At 39.5% G+C, this 14,432-nt stretch overlaps 1 protein-coding gene and 1 non-coding gene across 3 annotated transcripts in view; one reads left to right on the forward strand and one right to left on the reverse strand.

Moving 5' to 3' along the window:
* Positions 1 to 14,432, forward strand: part of WAPL (WAPL cohesin release factor) — an 85,632-nt gene that overhangs the window by 26,122 nt on the left and 45,078 nt on the right. The window lies entirely within an intron of this gene.
* Positions 8,703 to 8,809, reverse strand: LOC119628142 (U6 spliceosomal RNA). The gene has a single exon (XR_005244456.1). It is a non-coding gene; the product is annotated as a U6 spliceosomal RNA (small nuclear RNA).

Here is a 14,432-nt window from a genome sequence, read left to right on the forward strand (position 1 = left end):
ACTGCCAAACTGTTCTCTGTGATGTCTGCACTATTTTACATTGCTGCCAGCAATGTATGCTACCAGCAGTGTATGAGGGCCCTAGTTTCTTCATATCCTCATCAGCACTTCTATTTTCTGTTTTTTGATAATAGCCTAATGGGTGTGAAGTGGTATCTCATAGTGGTTTGATTTGCACTTCACTAATGACTAGTGATGTTGAGCGTTTTTTATATGCTTACTGGCTACTTTTGTATCTTTGAAGAAATGTCTAAGTCCTTTGCCCAGTTTTTGCTTCTTTGTTTTAGATGAAGTTTCGCTCTTGTTGCCCAGGCTGGAGTGCAATAGCACAATCTTGGCTCACTGCAACCTCCGCCTCCTGGGTTCAAGCAATTTTCCTGCCTCAGCCTCCCAAGTAGCTGGGATTACAGGCATGTGACACCATGCATGGCTAATTTTGTATTTTTAATAATGGGGTTTCATCATGTTTGTCAGGCTGGTCCCTAACTCCTGACCTGAGGTGATCCACCTGCCTCGGTGTCCCACAGTGCTGGGGTTCCAGGCGTGAGCCACCGTGCCTGGCCCCTTGCGCATTTTATAATTGAGTTTTTTGTTTTTATTGAGTTGTAGTAGTATGTTAATCCTTATCAGTAATAGGATTTACAGATACTTTCTTCTATTTCATTAGTTGTTTTTCACTATATTGATATTGTCCTTTGATGCAAAAAAGTTTTTAATTTTGATGTTCAATTTATCCTTTTGTTGTCTGTGCATCTGGTGTCATATCCAAGAAATTGTTGCCAGATCCAGTGTTACGTACCTTTTCATTTATGTTTTTTTCCTATAGTTTATAGTTTTAGGTCTTTACGTTTAGATCTTTGTTCTGTTTGAGTTAATTTTTGTGTATGGTATAAGGTTAGGGCCAACTTCATTCCTCCTCCTCTTTTTTTTTTTTGAGATGGTCTCACACTTACCCAGGCTGAAGTGCAGTGGTGTGATCACTGTTCAGTGCAGCCTTGACATCCTTGGGCTTAGGTGATCCTCCCACCTCAGACTCCTGAATAGCTGGGACTACAGGCGTGTATTTTGATACCTGACTAATTTTTGTATTTTTTGTAGAGATGTGGTTTCACTTTGTTGCCCATGCTGGTCTTGAACTCCTAGGCTCAGGCTCTCTGCCTACCTTGGCTTCCCAAAATGTAATATGGTCCAGCATAGGTTTTGAGAATAATTTGATTTCACTTTTTTTGTAAAAAAATTCTTTAAATAGCTTGTTAGTAGTATTCTGTTATTTAAAGTTAAAATTAGAGATTGTCAGTACCTTTTATTCTTGTAGATTGAATTGCTTTTAAGTAACAAATGAGTGTGTTCAATTTTTATGGCCTTATTTTTCCTATTTTACCTAAAGAGCCCATTTGGGGATCTTTTCAATGTAATTGTGCTATGGTTTTGCACTCCCAGGTGCTTAGGTGAGACTTTGAATTTCTAGAAAACTGTATGACTTCACAGTGATATATATAGTTGTATTTTAACAACCTTTTTGAGTAATTTTGGATATTCTTCTACAGTACTACCCCAAAACTCAATAAATGGGAATCTCTTGATGATTAGTTGCAACTTGGAATCTGAAACCATGCCAGTAACCTTTCATACCATTGCATTAAAATCTGCTGCTTTGTCTTGCATTTTGAACGGGCATTTACCCATACATGCTTTATAACATCATGTACTGGTCACTTGCAAAATACTGGTTACAATGAATTATGCAAATCTTTCAAATGATGACACATTTCATTATACAGTATCAAAATACCACTGTCAAACTCAGAAAAGTTTGTAAGTCCTGAGAACCTGTCAAGTTCACAGTGGTAGATACAAGTTCTCTAAACTTTGTTTTTGCTTGAAAGTTCAATTTTTGTTGTTGTTGTTGTTGGAAGCAAAGGAAAACAACTGATGGTAACAGATTTACTCTTTGTTTTCGAGAAAATGCCTGCCACATTCCTATGTTTGAATCAGCATAGTTTGTCGATCTTTCCAGTAAAGAATGATGTTTGAGAAAAAAGTAGCTAGTTTGGCTTGCAACTTAAACAGTGGTGGTTTTTTCTCCATACAACCACTGCACTTTACATGCAGCAGAAGTGTTTTATGCATACTTGTTTTGTCACAGAGATTATTAGTATATTCAGGGATAGAGATTTAATAAAATTAACCATCTTTATTCCTTCATTAAGGGCTTTAAGTGAAACCGGCATTTTACTTTTTGACTGCTACATAGTATGTAGCAGTTCAGAAGTCCTACCTTTATTGGTGCTAAGGCACCAGCAGTTTTACCCACCATTGCTTTTGCACCATCCATACAAATGTCAATCCAGTAAAAAAAAGCCAGATAACATCTTTATAAAATATTTTTTGAGGTAGAGTCTTGGCTCTGTTGCCTAGGCTGGAGTGCAGTGGCACGATCTCAGCTTACTATAGCCTCTGCCTCCCAGGCACAAGCAATTCTCCTGCCTCAGCCTCCTGAGTAGCTGGGACTACAGGCAAGTGCCACCATGCCTGGCTAATTTTTTGTATTTTTAGTAGAGATGGGATCTCATCATGTTGGCCAGGCTGGGCTTGAACTCCTGGCCTCAGGTGATCCACCTGCTTCGGCCTCCCAAAGTGCTGCAATTACAGGCGTGAGCCAATGCACCTGGCCCCATCTTAAAAAAAAAAAAAAAAGAAAGGAAAAAATGTAGTTGGGCATAGTGGCTTGGTTGTAGTCCCAGCTACTTGGGAGGCTGAGGCGGGAAGATCACTTGAACCCAGGAGTTCAAGGCTGCAGTGAGCTATGATCACATCACTTCACTCCAGCCTGGACAACAGAGTGAGACCTTGTCTCTTAAAAATAAATAAGTTAAATAAATAAACTAAAATTTGAAATATACAGAAAATGTGAAAGAGCAGTAAGATGAATACCCATATCCCTCTGCCTAGATTGATTTCCAATTAGCATTTAACCATAATTGTACATGGTCCCTTCCCTTTCTCGCTTTCTGTAATACGTATTTACTGTATAATATATAATACTTATATTAAATATAGATAGTCTTATTTGCAAGTTTATTATATTAAATATATATAAGGTCTATTTGAAAGTAAGTTGCCTGCATTTCTTAAGAGAAAAGTCTTATACCTGTGGTTATATAACACTTAAGTCAATTCCTAATAATTCTTTGATATAATCTGATAATCACTGTGTATTCAGTTTTCCCCATCTTCAAAATGTCTTTTCATATTTTTTTTTTCCAAACCATAATCATTTAGTTATGTCTCTTTTAGTTTTGAACAGTACCCTCCTTTGAAAAAAATTCCCGTTGGCCCTGATGTTTTTTCTTTTCTTTTTGTTTTTTTTTTTTGAGACGGAGTCCCACTCTGTCACCCAGGCTGGGGTACAGTGGCGCCGTCTCTGCTCACTGCAAGCTCTGCCTCCTGGATTCACGCTATTCTCCCGCCTCAGCCTTGTGAGTAGCTGGGACTACAGGTGCCTACCACCACTCCTGGCTAATTTCGTTTTTGTATTTTTAGTAGAGACCTGGTTTCACCGTGTTAGCCAGGATGGTCTCGATCTCCTGACCTCGTGATCCGCCTGCCTCGGCCTCCCAAAGTGCTGGGATTACAGGCGTGAGCCACTGCGCTCGGCCGGCCCTGATGGTTTTTTAAGAGCCTAGGCTATTTGTCTTACAGAAAGTTCTACATTCAGAATTTATCTGATTGTTTCCTACTGATGTCATTTAACTTGTTACATCACTGCGTTAAAGTACCAGAATTTAAGTCTGGAAGTTTGATTAAATTCAGGTTAGACTTTGTGTGTGTGTGTGGGAGGGGGGAGAGACTATTTCACCGGTTGCATCGTGTATGATGCTTTACATCAGAAGTCTCATGACATCTGGTTACTCCACTCTTAGCATTGTTTGATCACCAGCTCTCTCCAGAATCTAAGTACATTTCTGCTTTTATAATTTAGTTAGGAAACTTCAGAACGCTAGTCTGGTACCACATGCATGCCCTATTCCCCATTGTTGTCTTACCTCATCATTTTCATATCCATTGTTGAGCTTTGCCTACATCATTTATTGCTCGAGTTACAGAATGATGAATTTTCTAATCATTATTTCTTACACATTTAATAGCTGGAATTTTGTAAAGAGGAACCTTCATCTCTCTTCCTTCTTCCCGTCTCCTTCCCACTGTCTCCATCACTATAAATTCAGTAATTTCTGCTTATTGGATAACATTTTTAGTTACATTATGCTAAGTTAAGTAACTCAGACACAAAGAATATTAAAAATGGCATGATTTTACTTGTGTGTGAAACTAAAAATAGTTGAATATGTAGAAACAGAATAGAATGGTGGTTACCAGGAATGAGGAGGGGGAGAAAATAGGGCAGTGTTGGTCAGACAGTACATACTTGCAGTTACATAGGATGAATAAATGTAGCTATCTGATGTATAGTAGCAGACCTGTAGTTAATAACATAGGAAATTTGCTAAGAGAGTAGATTGTAGGTGCTCTTAACACACACATAGGGTAACTGGAAAGTGATGGATGCTTGTAGTAATCACTGTGTATATTAAAGCATTATCTTGCGTGTGAAATATATGCAATAAAAATAAATACTATTTACTAAATGTTTTATAGTTGATTTTGCTTTTTTTAAGTTGAAGTTGTTTTAGATTTGGCCAATGTGAACCATTTCAAGCTGTCTCTTGTATCCTTTTGAAATAACCTGTCATCTTTGAGCACTTCCCTTGCCTTCTGTACGATAAGATGGCTCAGGCTCATCTTGTAGATTCCCTGTTAAGTCATGGAATCACGTGTTTTTCTAGGAACTTGGTTCTGTTTGTGGACATTAGTACTCAGAAACCAAGATCTGAGTGCTGAATGTGTTCATCACATCAAGGGCCTTTATTTGGACAGAGTTAGGAGATACGTTGAAAAATGAACCATGAGTTTATGTTATTGATAGGTTTTTTTTTTTCAAATTTATTTATTTATTATTATTATTATTATTTTTGAGACAGAGTCTTGCTCTGTCACCCAGGCTGGAGTGCGGTGGCATGATCTTGGTTCACTGCAACCTCCGCCTCCCGGGTTCAAGTGCTTCTCCTGCCTCAGCCTCCCGAGTAGCTGGGATTACAGGCATGCACCACCATGCCTGGCTAATTTTATTCGTATTTTTAGTAGAGATGGGGTTATTCCATGTTGGTCAGGTTGGTCTCGAACTCCCGACCTCAGGTGATCCACCCGCCTCAGCCTCCCAAAGTGCTGGGGATTATAGGCGTGAGCCACTGCGCCCGGCCTTCAAATTTAACATCACAGAATTGTATACTTATTTGCTTTATCCTACAGCATACATATATGTAAAAATTATAATTCCAGTGACATGAGCAATAAATAAATATGAGTGAATTTTAATTTCTTTGCAATTTGTTTTGTCCTTAGATTATAGTTTACTTAGGATGAACAGTTACGGTAGTGTGTTAAAATTTGTTGAAATGATTTTTATATTGTCTGCTTATGGTTAATTCTATATTCATTTGAGGTCATTTGTACCTATTTGTGTTCTGTTTTTTTAACTTAGTTTTGAACTTAATGTTGGAGTAATTTCTTTGCTACGAACATAGCTTAGAAGGCAGCAGTGTACATGTACTTGACCTGATTACGAAGGAATGTATCTGGCCTAAAGTAAATCAGGTCATGGCAACTGAGTCAGCAGCAGACCTATTTACTGTTAATGGATGCAACGTGATAGTGTCAGAAAATTAAGAAAATTATTGCTAATTTATAAAACAAAAAGAGCTATGGGACTGAGCTTATTTGAAAAATGTAATATGAGTAAAATTGTGTGTGTGTGTTTTTTGTTTGTTTGTTTTTGTTTTTTGAGATGGAGTCTCACTGTGTCGCCCAGGCTGGAGTGTGGTGGCACGATCTCGCTCACTGCAACCTCTGCCTCCTAGGTACAAGCAATTCTCTTGCCTCTGCCTCCCAAGTAGCTGGGATTACAGACATGCACCACCATACCTGGCTAATTTTTGTCTTTTTAGTAGAGATGGGGTTTCACCTGTTTGCCAGGCTGATCTTGAACTGCTGACCTCAAGCAATCGGCCCACCTTGGCCTCCCAAAGTCCCAAAGTGGGCCTCCCACCGCGCCCAACCAAAGCTGTGTCTTAACAAGCTGTGTCTTAACATAGTAGCGCCCCCCACCCTTTTTTTTTCAAGGCAAAGCCTTTATTCATTTTAATGTTGCACAAGTGTAAGGAACATATAATCTGAATTTATTAACTTTAGGTAACAGTAATTTAAAAGATAGAGAAAGGTCTCATATTACAGAAATTTAAAAATTGACTACAATAAATGGTGAAGAAAACTAACAGTAGAACAGGACAACATTCAAATAGGTCATACAATTAACAAATGGGGCCAAGAGATCAACGTATATCCCACGACATCTTTCATGCAATGTTTCAGCTTTTTTTTCCCCCAAACATAGAGGCCAATTAATTCAAATTAGCCCTATTAAGAATATTAGTTTGTTTCCTTCTGAAATTAATATTTGAGTGGAAAATGTATTAACTCATGGTTTCCTACTGAAGTTTAAGATTCCACCAGATGATGCTCAGATTTAGACAGTGCTAGAATAAGATACTACTGGGTGATTGTTTTGAAGTATGAACTACAGGTAAAATCTGAAAGGACATCATAAACAATATTTTCTAATTTAAAAGACGTAATAAATATAAATGAATTAACTCACATAACCTACTTACAAACAAAACTAGAAGAAACACAGCTTTTAGGAGCCAACTGCAGTTGATTTCATGACTTAACAGGAGCAAGATCTTAGATGTAGCCCTGACGTTTTATTCCCAGAAGAGCCTTACTTAAGTAAATGCCACAGATTTCTTTATGTATGAGAAATTAGGATTTATGGAAAGCTCAGTTCTCCAGGGAAGTTTTACATAAGTTACCTCACATGTACCGGGAGAAAAAAAGGACGAGATAGGTGGGTATAGGAAATGTTCTCAGCAGTCATTCCAGTCTCTGTTTTCTTTTTGTTGTTGTTGTTTTTTGAGACATGGTCTTGCTTTGTTGCCTAGGCTGGAGTGCAGTGGCATGATCATGGCTCATTGCAACCTCAGCCTTTGGAGGGTAGCTAGTGCCTGTAGCTGTGACTACAGGCATATGACCCCACATATGCTAATTTCTGTATTTTTTGTACAGATGGGGTCTCATGTTGCCCAGGCTGGTCTTGAACTCCTGGGCTCAAGTGATCCGCTCTCTTTGGCCTCCTAAAGTGCTGGAATTACAGGCATGAGCCAATGTGCCTGGCCCATTCTCTGTTACAATAGAAGCACCCTTGTGTAGTTGGTAGGCCAGTGGGAATATCTGGATTTTCTGGCTCTCTAATCTGATTAGATTTAAGAACACCGGTGGCCCCATTTCCAGGTGGTAAAGAGGTAGTCTATGACTTGTAGTGGCAAGAGTTTTCCTCCTGCTCTATCATACTTTTTCAGCCTAAGCACTATTGATATTTTGTACTGAATAATTCCTGGTTTGGAGGCTGGCCCTGTACATTGGAGGATATTCAGCAACATCCCTGGCCTCTATCCACTCATTGTCAGTAGCATCCCCCTCTTGCCTAATTGTTACAACCCAAAATGTCTTTAGACATTGCCAGATGTTTCCTGGGGAGTGAAATGCATCCTTCTCCCATTGATGTATATGTATGTGTTTGTGACTTGATAGTAATTTCAGATGTGATGCCCCTTACTCCTAAATACCTAGTTTGTACTTTCTAAAAACAAAAGCACTTTACTATACTGCCACAGAATACCCATCAAAACCAGAGTTAACATTGATGTAATCCATTGCCTAATCCACAGATCCCATTCAAATTTCAGCAATTGTCCCAGTAATGTTCTTTACAGCAAAACAACTAAACCACATCCCCATGTCTCCTCAACAAAGAACCCATGATCTAATCCAGAATCACATGTTAAATTTAGTTGTCACAAGTCTCTACTCTCCTTCAGTCGGCCATGGGATCTGTGTTTCCTGGTCTTTTCATGGTTTTTACATCTTTGGGGGAGTTAAGGCCAGTTATTTTGTCGAATGTCCCTCAGTTTGTTTTTGATGCCTTCTCATGATTAGACTCAGGTTAGATAGTTTTGATGGCAATACAGAGGAGATGCCATTTTCTTGCTGCATCACATCAGGTAGTACTTAATGTCAGTTTGTACCATTACTATTGATGTTAACTGATCACTTGGTTAAGATGGTATTTATCAGGTTCGTCACCTTTCCTCATTAGACTTTCACCCACTGGTTTTAGCATTGATTCTTGCCTGAGTCAGTTTTTACAACATTGGTTGCCAAATGTGATTTCCTAATTATAGTATTTGTTCTACAGTTATTAGTATTTGGCCTTCTAGTGTAAGGTAGATATTTTCTTCCCCTCCATGTAGGTTAGAATGTATGCATGTATTTTTGTATGTATTCATTCAATTATTACAGTATGAACATGGATTTCTACTTTATTCAGTCATTTGTTACTGTATTTATTTAAATCATACTTCTGTCATTAGTTTGATCTTCTTAGATTTGGTTGGTGGATGTTCCTTCAAGCTGACTTTGATGTGTCCCACTATTTTGCCTTTCCTTACTTACTGACATTCTGTTTTCTTTAATTTTAACGCTTCATGAATTAGTGTGTCATCCTTGTGCAGGGGTCTTGCTAATCTTCTTGATATCGTTCCAGTTTTTGTATATGTGCTGCTGAAGCAAGCACCTTACTGACATTCTAAGATGTTCCAGGCTCATCCTATACTTTCCCAGTCCTGGAGTCAGCCATTTCTTTAAGGATTCCTGTTTGCAGTTCATGGAGAATGGTATTTAGAAATAAATATTTGTTCACTAGGTATGATTATTTCTTCTGAAGTGTCATTGCTGCTAGGGTCTCTTTGAGTAGACAGCTAGGAAACATGTAAAAATATGCATATACTCTTTCATATACAGACACATGCCTATTTCATGGTCATTCTGTGTATGTTTAGAACCATGAGTTCATACTAATATTTCCGATACCACGTTTTATTCTAGACTTCTCATTTTCCATATTTTAATTCCCTTCACCGAGAGAAATCTGGTTTCCATTATCCTCCACATGTGTTCTTATTTTCACAGTCCTCATGTATGTAACCAGTTTCTTGACTATGCCGGCCATCTTCCTCACCTTAGTTCTGCTGACATAGTCTGGCCAAGAGGTCCCCCTTCCCTCTACCTACCCCTCTACCCTGTGTTAGAAAGCATTAACTCTTAAGCATACTTGTCTGTGAGAATTTTCTTTAACGTCTCCCAGGAATATAGAGGAGTTGTTAATATCAAGATTGAGGGCTGACTGTAGGAATACATGCCTCAGAAAGAAGATGAGGAGGGTGAAGAAGAAAACTTGTAGTAAGAACATAGTTGAGACAGTGATTCAGAAAAGTTGTCACTTGCTGGTGAGAAAAGGAAAGATAGGATTTGATAGATTGGGTTGAAACATACCTGGATTTAAGTACCTATTGTTTCTAGGTAAGGTTTTGATCATTGAGCAGTTCTTGGTGCTTTCGTTCATGAAATGTCATCCAGTTTCTGATTTCTGGCTGTAGCTTCCCTACATGCCATTATTTGTAGCTGTCATATGTGTGCTGATATACTTAGATTATTTCTTCTGCTTGCCCTGCTTGTGGTTTGATTTCTACCTTTTCATTTAGCTGCTGTGTGTCATCCCTGCTTGTAAGCATTCATTGTCTGTATAGTCAGCCTGACTATACAGGTTTTCAGTGCTTGTGGGGTTGGTTGTGTTTTACTTGGGATGTTGGCCGTCTTGTTTTGCAGTTAAGACTGCTGCTGGGTCATTGATGAAACTAACCGTAACGTCAATCTCAGTTTCAGTTCTCAAATATTTAATACCTTTACGTTCTTTTTTGTTATTGAGACAGGGTTTCACTCCTGTTGCTCAGGCTGGAGTGCAATGGTGTCATCATGTCTCACTGCAGCCTCGACTTCCTGGGCTCAAGTGATCCTCCTGCTTCAGCCTCTTGGGTAGCTGGGACTACAGGTGCACGCCACTGTGTCCAGCTAACTTTTTTATATTTTTTGTAGAGATGGGATTTCACCGTTTTTCCCAGGCTAGTCTTGGGCTTCTGAGTCTAGCCATCTGCTGGTCTCGGCCTCCCAAAGTGTTGGGATTACAGACATAAGCCATCATGCCCAGCCTGTACCTTTACTTTCATCATTCCCCTGTGGTTTAAAGCTAGGCCCTTCTGGCACTATCTTTTGTCTAACTCTTTAAGGAACATTCTGGACTTAATTTTTTCTTCCCATCTGTCCTTCAATATGACACTGGATAGTGGGCTTCTGGGCAATTAAAATTTATCAGTATAAATCATGGTTACATATTTAGTTGTTTTAGAATGTTACAATTACATAAACCTGCAGTTTTAAAGTTGGATATAGCTGTATACTTTGATAAACTTCATTTTTTGTTTCATAAAATGAGTTTATACAGGTTGTCAACTTAAGTAGCAAAATCTTACAATTGAAGAGACTTTAAAGGACAAGTACTCCCACATCTCACCCAAGAACAAATGTTCCTTCCACACAGTATCTTCCTTTAGCAGTTAGAACCCACTCTCATGAAATAGCATATTTTTCTGTCAGAACAGTTTTACCCAGTGTTACCTTTGTTCTATGTATAGGAACTCACTGACCATCTTGAGATCCAGTCATCATGTGGTATTGTGAGATCCACTATATTCTCAAGTACTAGAAACCTGTATTAATTGATATGAAGCCTGAAAAAAAGAGTGACTGTAGCAATTGGATTGGTGATGAGGGAAACTGGCAAAAGTGTGGAAGTTAATAGCAGCTGCCATTCATTACAGCTCTGGGGTGGGTGATCCAAAGAGTTGTTGAAGCTGAGCAGGTTCTGGCTGGGCCTGGGTATGGAAGAGAGGGAGTCAGTTTTAGTTGCCTTTTTTTCATCATTGTTTTTATTTAGTGTTTACTACATGACTTTCACTGTGCTAGGGATACAAAAAGGAATAAGAAGAGTATCTTAAAAAGGCAGAATTGTTTTTTCCTGCTGGAATTTTGAACAGTCTTAGTATTTCCTTAGTGTGTGTGTTCCAAACCAGAAGCATTATTTCTTCCTTTTATATAGGTAATATTTAACTTAAATAATAAACCAGATAATTAAAATCTTTAATCTATGTAAGTAGGCTGGGTACAGTGGCTCACGCTTTTAATCCCAGCACTTTGGGAGGCCGAGGTTGGCAGATCATGAGGTCAGGAGATCGAGACCATCCTGGCTAACACGGTGAAACTCCATCTCTACTAAAAAAAAGTACAAAAAATTAGCTGGGCGTGGTGGCGTGCGCCTGTAGTCCCAGCTACTTGGGAGGCTGAGACAGAAGAATGGCGTGAACCCGGGAGGTGGAGCTGGCAGTGAGCCGAGATCGCGCCACTGCACTCTAGCCTGGGTGGCAGAGCGAGACTCCGTCTCAAAAAAAAAAAAAAAAAAAGGCAAAAGTTAAAAAGGCTTAGGAAAATGTAAATTATTTTCTCTCTGTGATCCAATTCTTGTGCTTTTTTTCCTTTAATACTTTATTCTGGAAGGATTTTAATAAGGAATGAAAGTACAGTTAATCTTTTTTTTTTGTTCTTTGGATGCAGAGTCTTGCTCTGTTGCCTAGGCTGGAGTGCAGTGGTGCAATCTTGGCTTACTGCTTCTTGGGTTCAGGTGATGCAACTGCCTCAGCCTCCTGAGTTGCTGGGACTACAGGCGGATGCCACCATGTCCTAGGGCTAATTTTTGTATTTTTAGTAGAGACGGGGTTTTACCGTGTTGGTCTTGAACTCCTGATCTCAAGTGACCTGCCTCCCTTGGCCTCCCAAAGTAATGGGATTATAGGTGTGAGGTACCACGCCCTGCCTAATCGTATTTTCTTTAGTATAGGTGCCTTTAAAGTTTGAAAGTTCAAAGTATTTTACTATTATTTCCCAGGAAATGAGGCTTGAAGTGAGAAAATGTGGCCAGGGGTTATCAAGAGCTGGAAAGCACTGACATCCATTTGATAGTTAAAGATGGAAAGGATTGAGGTAGGGGTTAGGAGGGTGGGTAGGGGGGAGATGGGGGAGGGGGGGGGAGAGAGAGAGAGAGAGAGAGAGAGAGAGAGCGAGAGCGCACGCGCGCGTATGCCTGTGTGTGTGTTATGGTGTTTATAGTTTGGAATTTCATTTGTTTTTCCATTTTGTACTACAGTCACGCATTACTTAATGACAGGGATACGTTCTGAGAAATGCATCATTAGGCAATTTCATTGTGCAAACAGAATGTACTTAGACAAAGCTAGATGGGAGAGCTTACCACACACCTAGGCTTTATGGTGTAGCCTGTTGCTCCTGACGTGTTGCTGTACTGACTATTGTAGGCAATTGTAATACAGTGGTAAGTATTTGTGTATCTAAACATAGAAAAGGTATAGTGAAAATACATGTAAAAATGGCACACCTATATAGGACACTTAACCATGAATGGAGCTTGCAGGATTGCAAGTTTCTTTGGGGAGTCAGTGAGTAAATGTGAAAGCTTAGGACACTACTGTAGCCTTTTAAACACTGTACATGTATGCTGCACTAAAGTTATAAGATAATAATTTCTTCAGTGATAAATTAACCTTAGCTTACTGTAATGGCTTGTTTTGTTCTTTTTGCTTTTTGTTTTGAGACAATCTCCTATCACCTAGGTTGGAGTGCAGTGGTATGAACGCTGTTCATTGCAGCCTTGACCTACTGGGCTCAATTGACCCTCCCACCTCAGCCTCCCTAGTAGCTGGGACTACAGGTGGACACCACCACACCCTGCTGGTTTTGTATTTTTTGTAGAGGTGGGGTTTCGTCATGTTGTCCAGGCTGGTCTTGAACTCCTGGGCTCAAGCGATCCTACCCACTTGGCCTTCCAAAGTGCTGGGATTACAGATGTGAGCCACTGTGGCCAGCCAGCTTACTGTAACTTTTTAACATTATAAACGTTTTAATTTGTTTAAAACTTTCTGGCTATTGTTAGTAACACTTAGCTTAAAACAAACACACTGTACTACTGTACAAAAATATTTTCATTCTTTATATCTTTATTCCGTAAACTTTTTTCTATTTTTAAAATTATTTTTAATTTTGCTGTAAAAGTTTTTTTGTTGCCTGGGTGCGGTGGCTCACGCCTCTAATCCCAGCACTTGGGGGAGGTTGAGGCAGGTGGGTCACCTAAGGTCAGGAGTTTGAAACAGTCTGGCCAACATGGTGAATCCCCATCTCTACTAAAAATACAATTAGCCAAGCATGGTGGCGGGAGCCAGGATCACGCCATTGTACTCCAGCCTGGACAACAGAGCGAGACTGCCTCAAAAAAAAAAAAACCCACCAAAAAAACATTTTTTGTTTAAAACTAAGATACACTAGCCTAGGCCTATCCAGAGTGAAGGTCATCATTCTAACAGTCTTCCACCTCCACATCTTGTCCCACTGGAAGTTCTTCAAGGGGCACTAACATACGTGGAGCTGTCATCTCCTATGATGCCAGCCTTCTGGAATAACTCTTGAAGGAGCTGTCTGAAGCGGTTTTACCGTGAACTTTTTTTTGTTTTACAAGTAGATGGATAATACTCTAAAATGGTTAAAAGTATAGTAAATACATAAACCAGTACCTATGTTATTGTTGATAGTCATTCGTTGTCAGGTGTTACTGTATCTAATTGTATGTCCTATACTTTTTTTTTTTTTTTAATGAGATGGGAGTTTTTGCTCTTGTTGCCCGGGCTGGAGTGCAATAGTGTGATCTTGGCTCACCACAACCTCTGCCTCCCAGGTTCAAGCGATTCTCCTGCCTCAGCCTCCCGAGTAGCTGGGATTACAGGCATGCACCTCCACGCCTGGCCAATTTTATATTTTTAGTAGAGGCGGGGTTTTTCCATGTTGGTCAGGCTGGTCTCGAACTCCCAACCTCAGGTGATCCACCCACCTTGGCCTCCCAAAGTGCTAGGATTACAGGTGTGAGCCACCACACCTGGCCTGTATGTGCCATACTCTTATAGGACTGGCAGTGCAGTAGGTTTGTTGATGAAAGCATCACCACAAATACTCACCTAATGCTTTGTGCTAAGATGTCACTAAGCATTAGGAATTTTTCAGCTCCATTAAAATCTTATGGGACCGTTATATATGCAGTTTGTAATTGACTGAAACCTTGTTATGTGGTACACGACTCTATAAAGTACATTATTATTAACTGTAGTTACCATGCTATAAGTCACATCTCCAGAACCTAATCATTTTATAATGGGAAGTTTCTACCCTTTGACCAAAATCCCATT

This window comes from Chlorocebus sabaeus, chromosome 9 (assembly GCF_047675955.1).
Source record: "Chlorocebus sabaeus isolate Y175 chromosome 9, mChlSab1.0.hap1, whole genome shotgun sequence".
NCBI classification, from domain to species: domain Eukaryota; kingdom Metazoa; phylum Chordata; class Mammalia; order Primates; family Cercopithecidae; genus Chlorocebus; species Chlorocebus sabaeus.